Genomic DNA, 8,573 nt, shown 5'->3' on the forward strand with positions numbered 1-8,573 from the left:
CACTCCTAAGCTGGCTAGCATGTGACTAACACAAACACGGGAAAAGCGAGACGGCACACTCAACTCATCTCTTCCTTTTTTTTTTTGCGGAAAGAGAAGATAATATTAGCCCATCGTTCTTACAGAAAGATCCAGAACAAACAGAAAATTACAAAGAAGCCCTTCTAGATCCCAACTCCGGCGACGAACAGGAGCCGTCGGTGGCGCGCCGCTGCCGCTGCTCCGCCTCAGGCCTTGGATTGGAGCCAGCCCCGTGGCAGCCGGGAAGTCGCCGATCGCCGAATCCGTAGATCCTACTCGCTGGACCGCCGTCGTCGTCGCGATGGACACCATCATCTTCACCTTCGTCTTCAAGCTTCGGACCCGCCGCCAAGCCAGATCCGGGCGGGGCCTGACGAACTCGCGAGATCCGAAGACCGCCGAGCTCGAGGAAGTCAGCCGCAGCACGCCAGAACTCCGTAGAGCGCCGCCGCAGAAGGGGATGCAAGCCGACAGCAAACACCGCACCGAGAGCACCTCCACCTCCATGGCGCCGCCGGCCGGAACCCTACCTAGCCCTACGCTATGTACAAGCCGAGATCCGCGGTTTCCCCAACCTCCCGCCGCCGGAGCGACCGCCGGAGGCGGAGGAAACCGCGAATCACCGGCGAGTGAGGTGGGAAGACGGGGTGGTTTCAGAAAACGCCTCTCTCGCTACAGTGACGGGGGAGAGGAACGTCCAAGTCGTCTTGGTCTGGTCCTATTCAACTCATCTCTTCCTAACAAGATTCCAAATCTATCTGTCTATCTAGAATTCTAGATGGAGATCTCTGGATTGAAAACCTATCTATCCACCCATCTACGTTCACACTTCACAAATCTATATATGACAAGTTGAGAACTAATGAGTACCCTAATTGCAATAGGTAATTAACTTCGTCTAATGTTGGAGAGCCACATCACAAATATTAACCGAAGTGGTTTAGCGTGTCTAGCTAGCTAGGCAAGCACGTAAAGTATTTGATACATAATTAGTGGCCAACTACAATCTGCTTGATTATTTTGTTTCCTTAAGACGTGGAGCTTGGCCAACTAGGGCTCTTAATCTGCATGGCGCTTTTTGTTCCAACTCTCTTTAATGTCTTCTTCTTTAGTTCATTGGACTTTTCAAAACAAAAAAGTTCACTGGAAGAAGATCCATTTTAGTGCGCTGACTGTCTATCATGTAGTGCACTCGAAGAAAAATAGGGGCGGAACAAGAATGCAACCAAGCATTGCCAAACAAGGCTCCAATTAGTGTTGCACCTTTTGTTCGATCTCTCTTTTATTAACTTCTTTAGATATCGTCTTCTTATCTTATATAGTTCATCGAAGGAAAATGTCAGTTTTAGGGTGCTCACGGTATGGTACACACTCCACTTGACTAAATTTAGGGCCGAAACTAGAATCGTAACCGAGTTGGCCAAACATGGCTCTAATGAGTGTGGCCCCTTTTCTACGAACTCTCTTTAACTAACTTCTCTTTATGTAGTTCCTCAAGATCCCTTCCAGCATGCTGGTGGCACGGTACACGTCACTTTACTAAAACTGAAGCTGAAAAGAAGAAGTACAACTAAAGTTGGTTTTAATATACATTACGGATTTCATGGGAACTGTATTTAGCTTCACTTTGATAAAAAGATCTTCGAATAGTTTCCTAGCAAGGGTGAAAAATCTTAATTTTCGGCAGATAGACGAGCCAGAGCTTGGTGGTACATAGGTCGCTTAAATGGCGCAATAAGCTCGGTGACCAATATGCTAAAAATCTTACAAAACCAAGATACAAGAAAGCAATAATTCGTGTGACTCGCCGATATCATATCTATGGAAAATTTCCTAAGGATAAAAATATTAGAAAAAAATCTGCAAAACCTGCATTCCGAAGTGCTTCACGTGGCAGGACTCGCAGTTCCTCTAGCAGGGAGAAGACAAAATTAGAATGTACGACCAAGTGGAGCAATACAAATAGTGCGGTACACCTCATACTAGACTTGTAAACAAGAATGCATGATGCGTGTGATGAGCTAGCTCACTGACGCATGCATGCATGCATCTAGTAGCTTGCACCTAGCTCGTAGTTTAGTACGGAGGCAAACTTCTTGTCGCTGCTGCCAAACCATTCATTTCTCCCAGGGTTTACGCACGGCAGCGGCAGGAGATATCTGGGAGGCCACATCCTGTTGGACCCATATATGGCAGCTCGACAAGAAGTACTGATCATGTGGGGTTCTTCTCTTCTGAGTACTGGCTTACTTGTTCCCTTGGTTGAATGTGGACTGCGGAGGTGTAATGTTCGATTACTTGTATCTCCTTTAGCAGCCTGTATTAATTGCTCGTTATCAGACAATCATTTACTAATGGAAAATCCTTTTCATTCCGCTTAGAGCATCTCTAACAGTAACCGAAAATTTCAGAACCAAAAAACCTATATTCAGTCTCCCGAAAACGTGGTTTAGGATGATTTTGCAGCTGACGTAGAGCAGAACCCGTAAACACGAACTAGAAAACCGCAATTAAAACGCCGCGGGAGAATTCGTCGATGATCATATATAGATGGTAGTTTGATGCTCTGATTGAGCATCAAAATTTATAGCCCTAACCGCGTGAAATGATTCCGAGCAAAATGAACTACAAACCTAAATTAGATACTAGCCCCAACTGCGTGCGGCGGTGCCGGTGGTGGCGGAGCTTCAGCGTCGACGCGGAGGACGGTGAAGAGCTCCTACTCGGAATCAAGCTCGACTATCTCGAGCTTGACGCGGCGGACGCTCTCCGCCGCCTCGTACTCCCGCACTTGGCGGACGGTGCCGGACTCCTCTCGCCGGAAGCGAGCACTGGCCTCCGCCTCCGTGATCGCCGCCACCTGCGCGATCACGGCGTCCTCCTCGTCGGAGCTGTGCATGTAGTCTCCCGCGGAGAACGTCGGCTCCAGCGCGGCAATGAGCTCCTCCTCCTCGGAGCTATCGTAGACGGGCGGGCGCGGTGGGCGGCTCCAACCGCCGGACGAGGAGCCCTCGCCGCCGTTGTTTCCGTACTTGGCGAGCTTCCATGAGCCCCCAGTTCGTCCACCAGCAGGTACTGCACTTGCGTGTGCCCTCCGACCTGTTGAACTTGCGCAGTTCCGCCTCCGTGCAAACCACGGGGAACCGACGGCGAGTCCCTGCCGTCCAATCCTGCACCGTCCCGTGCAGAGCCACCACGTGAAGCCATGGCGTCGCGGAGCTGGGGCGAAGCGTCGTTTCTGCGCGCTGGATTGCTCGCCGGAGAGGTGGCTGGTGGCGGCGTAGCGAGTGGTAGCGTCGGAGAGGTTTGGAAACCGAACTCCCCTCCACGACCCGTTTTAATACGGGGCGGCCGCCGAGTTTCTCGGGCACCTGAACTCTATTTACAGGCCAGACCGCGAGTTCGGGCTTTGTTCTAGGCCTATTTTGGCCTGAACCCGCTGGAATTTTTCGGTTCGGCTCCTTTTTCGTTTGAGTTGCTCTTAGGCCTATCAGGCACTTTGCTTTAATTAAGTGTTACCACAAGTAGATGATCTCATCTAGTCTTCAACATATATCTCCTGACTATTCTTTTTATATGGATGTGTCAATAAAAAAATGTATGTTATAGAAAAAATTCGAGATATCTAATATTCATAGTTTTGAGTAATCTAAAATTTATATTTACATATTTGTAAGAAAAATTAAACAGCAGTCCCTTTATCGTCTGGAACAGTGCTTATCAATGAAAAATACTTATTTATTGGGGCATATACAAAACATCAAACCATGAGGTTTGAATTTTGGTGCGTTCAGGATACAATTATCGATTGTACTAATTAATCACCTAACCATAGCTTCAAAATACTGTATAAAAGAGTTTGACGACACGTTAATTATGGGTATGATAAGTTTATAGCATGCTGAGACGAAAATAATGCTGTAGTGTTCTGGTGGGCCGTGCCTAAACCAAGGAAAGGCAGTAGCTCCTCCTGCTGAACAATCCCAGTCTAAGCTGGCTAGCATGTGACTAACATAGACACAACAAAAGCGATATGGCACACTCGACGCATCTCTTCCGAGCAAGAGCCCAAACCTATCCATCTATCTATATGGAGATCTCTGGAATAAAAATCTATCTATCCATCTACGTCCACACATCTCATCTATATATGAGAACTAGTGAGTACCGTAGGAGCTATTTAGGTAACTAATTTCCTCCAATGTTGGACAGCCACATCACCGGAAATAACCATATACTGGTTTAAGCGTATAGTTAGATAGGCAGGCACGTAACATGCTTGATCCTTAGTGGCCAAATATAATCGTCTTAACCCTCTTTTTTTTCAGGAAGTGGAGCTTGACCAAATAGGCCTCCATGTGCATGGCGCCTTTTGTTGGCACTCTTTCTTCTCTTTCTTCTTCCTCCATAGTTCACTGGAAGAGAAGATCCATTTTATTCTGCTGACGGTGTGATATATACACTTGACGAAAAATAGGGCCGAAAGTGGAATGCAACCTTCCACTTAACTAACTTCTTATATATATATTCTTCTTTTATATAGTTCATTGATAGAAGATGTCAGTTTTGGTGTGGTGACAATCTGGTACGTACACCTTCCACTTGCTAAAATTAGGGACAAACTACAACTGCAACCAAAGTTGGCCAAACAAGGGGCTCTAATCAGCATGACGCCTTTTGTCTGAACTCTCTTTAACTCACTTACTCTTATGTAGTTCCTTAAGATCCCTTGTAGCGCGCTAGCTGGTGGCACGACATGGCTTTACTAAAACTGGAGCCGGAACCAAAACTACAACCACGCTCGGGCTTAATATACATGACAGTTTTCATGTGAATTTAGTTTCATCTTGATAGAAAGATTATCAATAGCTATTATTAGAAATGGTAGGAAAATTTATTAATTTTCTTCATGACCATAGATGTGGAGCTCAAGATTGGTGTGATCTAATTTTAGTGTGCATGTCAAAAAATGATCTGAAAAGTCTTCAACTTCTTCTGCTATTTGTTAATCTAAATAAATTTTGGGGTATATTTGAATGATATAGATGGAAATATCATGAATATAATTAAAAATAATTTGGACATATTAGAATGTAAGAAAAAAAGAATTACAAAGCATCAAAACTGAAGAAAAAAAATGTTTTTAATAAAATTCTCCAACAAACATGGCGCCTTCTGTTCGAACTCGCTTTTTTTTTTTAGAAACACAGTACAAACGCAGGCGCTCACATACACGCGCATACACTCACCCCTATGAACGCACACACGCACACCCTACCCCTATGAGCACCTCCGGAAGACCGAGCCGGCGGATTGGATCTTGAAATTGACGAAGTCACCACAGACGCCTCCCACTGAAAGAATATTGTTCGAACTCGCTTTGTATAGTTCCTCAAACAAGATCCCTTGTAGCGGGCAAGTGTTGTGCTTGGGGTTCACATTGCTTGACTAAAAGGGGATCCTTAACCGGATGTACAAACTAGTTCGGCCAAACAGAGGCTTAATGTACATTCTGGTCCCTGTTTAACCTATTGTTTACTTCCTCATGATGATAGACAACTCATTCAAAAGTTTAGCGGTGCTAGCTAAGTTCTTTCTGTACGACCCATAAACGATGTGTAGCTAGAACTTGGCATGGTGTTGCGTGGATTTATTTGCATGTGTCAACATGTATCTGAACCGTCTCAGACTTTTTTGAGGTTTCTTTGGATCTTATGGATGAAAAGTATCATTATTAGAAAAGAAACATAATTTTGACGTGAATGTAATCACAAAATAGAGAATTACTAGATATCAAATTTACATAGACGAAATTTTCTGATGAACATAGCGCCTTTTGTTTGAACTCTCTTTAAGTAACTTCTTGTAGGGATCCTCAAAAGAAGATCACATGTACATGCTAGTCGCGAGGTACACATCGATGTACAACAAGTGGAGAAAAAACCGAAACTATAAATAAGCTCAGCCAAGAAGGGCCTTAAGGTACATTAGTATGTTCCCTATTTAACCTACCATGCATTAACTCCTTTGTCGGAAAGACGGTTTGTTCCATAGTTTCTTAGCAATTTAGCAGAATACCGTAAGACCTATAGATGACATGGAGCCAGATGCACGATATGTTGCTTTAATGTGGATATGTTGACGTGTATCAAACCGTCTTGAATTACAAAGCATCAAAATTTACAGTGCGCAACATACAGACTTAGAAAACATCAAATTTGCAAGAAGAAATAGTCATTTAAATAAAGTGGACTTATAGGTGCACCCTAAAATCTCTCGAAAAAATGCAAAAAAAACACAAGGTACCACAACTTTAAGCGAATGTGCGGGAAAAAAGTAATTAACCTAGATGCTGAATATCCTATAAAACCAAAGTACACAAGAAAGCAATAATTCATACAAAACACCGAAAGCGCATTTACAGATAATTTCCTAAAGAACAAAATTGTTAAATAAAATCTAAAAATATTCGTGCATTCCTCTACCAGACTCGCAGTTCCTCTAGTAGATAGAAGACTAAATTAGCACTGCATCCAAGTGGGACAGCTCAAGTAAGTGTGGTACACCATGGATGATGCATGTGATGAGCGAGGTGACTGACGCATGCCTGCATGCATCTTGTCGCGCTGCTGCCGAACCGTTGAATTTTTGTTCCAGGGGGCGGTTGTTCGTACTAGCGGCGCCGGCCAGAGATATCTGGGAGGCCACATCCTGTTGGAGCCAGATATAGCAGCTCGACAGGAACTGCTGGTCATGTGGGGGTCTTCGATCTCTTTGGATTACTAGCTTGTACTTGTTGCCTTACCTCGGTTGAGTTTGAACTGTGGAGGTACGTGCTTGATTGCTTCTTGCCTTGCCTTTCTCGAGACACTGCTAATTCAACAAGTAGATGACTTTTTAGACATTTGATCATGTAGTTTTCAACATGACAGTTGGCTTCTTCTCTGATTGATTTGCCATGTATCGAGCTAGTGGTATTGGTTGTGGAATCTATCTGTCTATCTGTTTAGACTAGCTAATCACCGAGGAAGTCAAGCCGGCGCCGAAGATATATTGCATACTAATCCTTCTAATCGGCAAGGACGACTAGTCTAATCTTATCTTTGCACACCATCATTGACTTGAATGATTAATTATTATTTGTGCATCCATTGTGGCGGTGAGTCAAGCTCGAAAAGTTGGAAGCTCGTAGCTAGCTAGGAACATGAAGTGGTCTAGGGTTGGCCCTCAAGTGCCTGCCTCAAACATGGATGTTGGTACATGTTACCTCGCTGCTTTTCACTTCTAATCTACCGTCTCTCCGTCTTTCTCTTGTTTATGTATCTAGAGAGAATTGAGTTGTCATATGTACATGCCACAAGACGAAGTTGGTGGCTTAGGGAAGATAGCAGCGTATGGGTTGATCACATTAAGGGCTCCTTTGATTCAGAGGATATATAAAAAATTGTGTAGAATTTGAATCCTATAAAAAATTGCATACATAAGGTGTTTGATTAGTAGAAATATGCCCTATAGAAACTAATCCTATAGAAATTTTGTAGCGTAAATTTTATCGAAAAAGAAACATTAGATCATATCTCATAGAAAATTTCTTTGCTACAATCAAACATAATTTATCTTCCTATAGAATTCAAGTAGGCATAACATTCAATCATATGCCTTTTCTATTCCTATGATTTTGCTATATATAAATCAAAGAAGCCCTACATATGCGCTTGCTTCCCACTAATAATATGCCAATAGTAGAGTCATTAGTAAATTTAGTTATTAAATGTCATGAATGGAGTAAAATGTAGGGGCCTCCTATTTGACGCCGGTTGGCCAACACCCTGGTATCTTTTTTCCTTTTTATAAAAATATCCTGAGACGTATTTTAGAAAGTTGTTTTTCATACGGTTCAAAAATAAATCTGTAAAATTTTATATTAAAGAGGGATTTTTAATAACCATATTTACAAACTAAAGAAAAAAATGTTGGAGAAATTAATAAAATGTAAAAATATTCACACAATACAACATGATATTTCCTATGCTTAAAAATATATTCATGTATTAGATAATAAAAATTACTGACGCGATTTTGAAAGGAAACAAGAAAAATATTGGTTTAAACGAAAAGAATGAGTAAATGAATTAAAAGAAAAGGAAAGGAAAGCACACACACACACACAAAACCCACCTAGAAGAAGGAAAACCCTTAGATGGCCGGGCCAACACATCAAAGATACAAAGCATTGACAAGTTGACAAAAAACGCGGGGTATCTTTTTTTTTTTGAGGTAAACAAACGTGGGGCATCTATTCACCGCTCGACGCCGGATGGATGAAAGTGTCCCACCTGAAGCGATTTCTTCATGGATCACAATTTGTTGAAAGAACATTTTTTAATCTAAATTTTATAATAATTATTTTAAAAGAATTTGAACACTTTTTAATCTAAATTTTTTAAATCACGAATATTTTTAAATCTAAACATCTTTAAATCATGAACATTTTTAAAAAAATGAAATCTCACGAACACCAAGAAAACCAAACCGATTTTTTTTTGTAGAGA

This window comes from Lolium perenne, chromosome 5 (assembly GCF_019359855.2).
Source record: "Lolium perenne isolate Kyuss_39 chromosome 5, Kyuss_2.0, whole genome shotgun sequence".
Classification (NCBI taxonomy): Eukaryota; Viridiplantae; Streptophyta; class Magnoliopsida; order Poales; family Poaceae; genus Lolium; species Lolium perenne.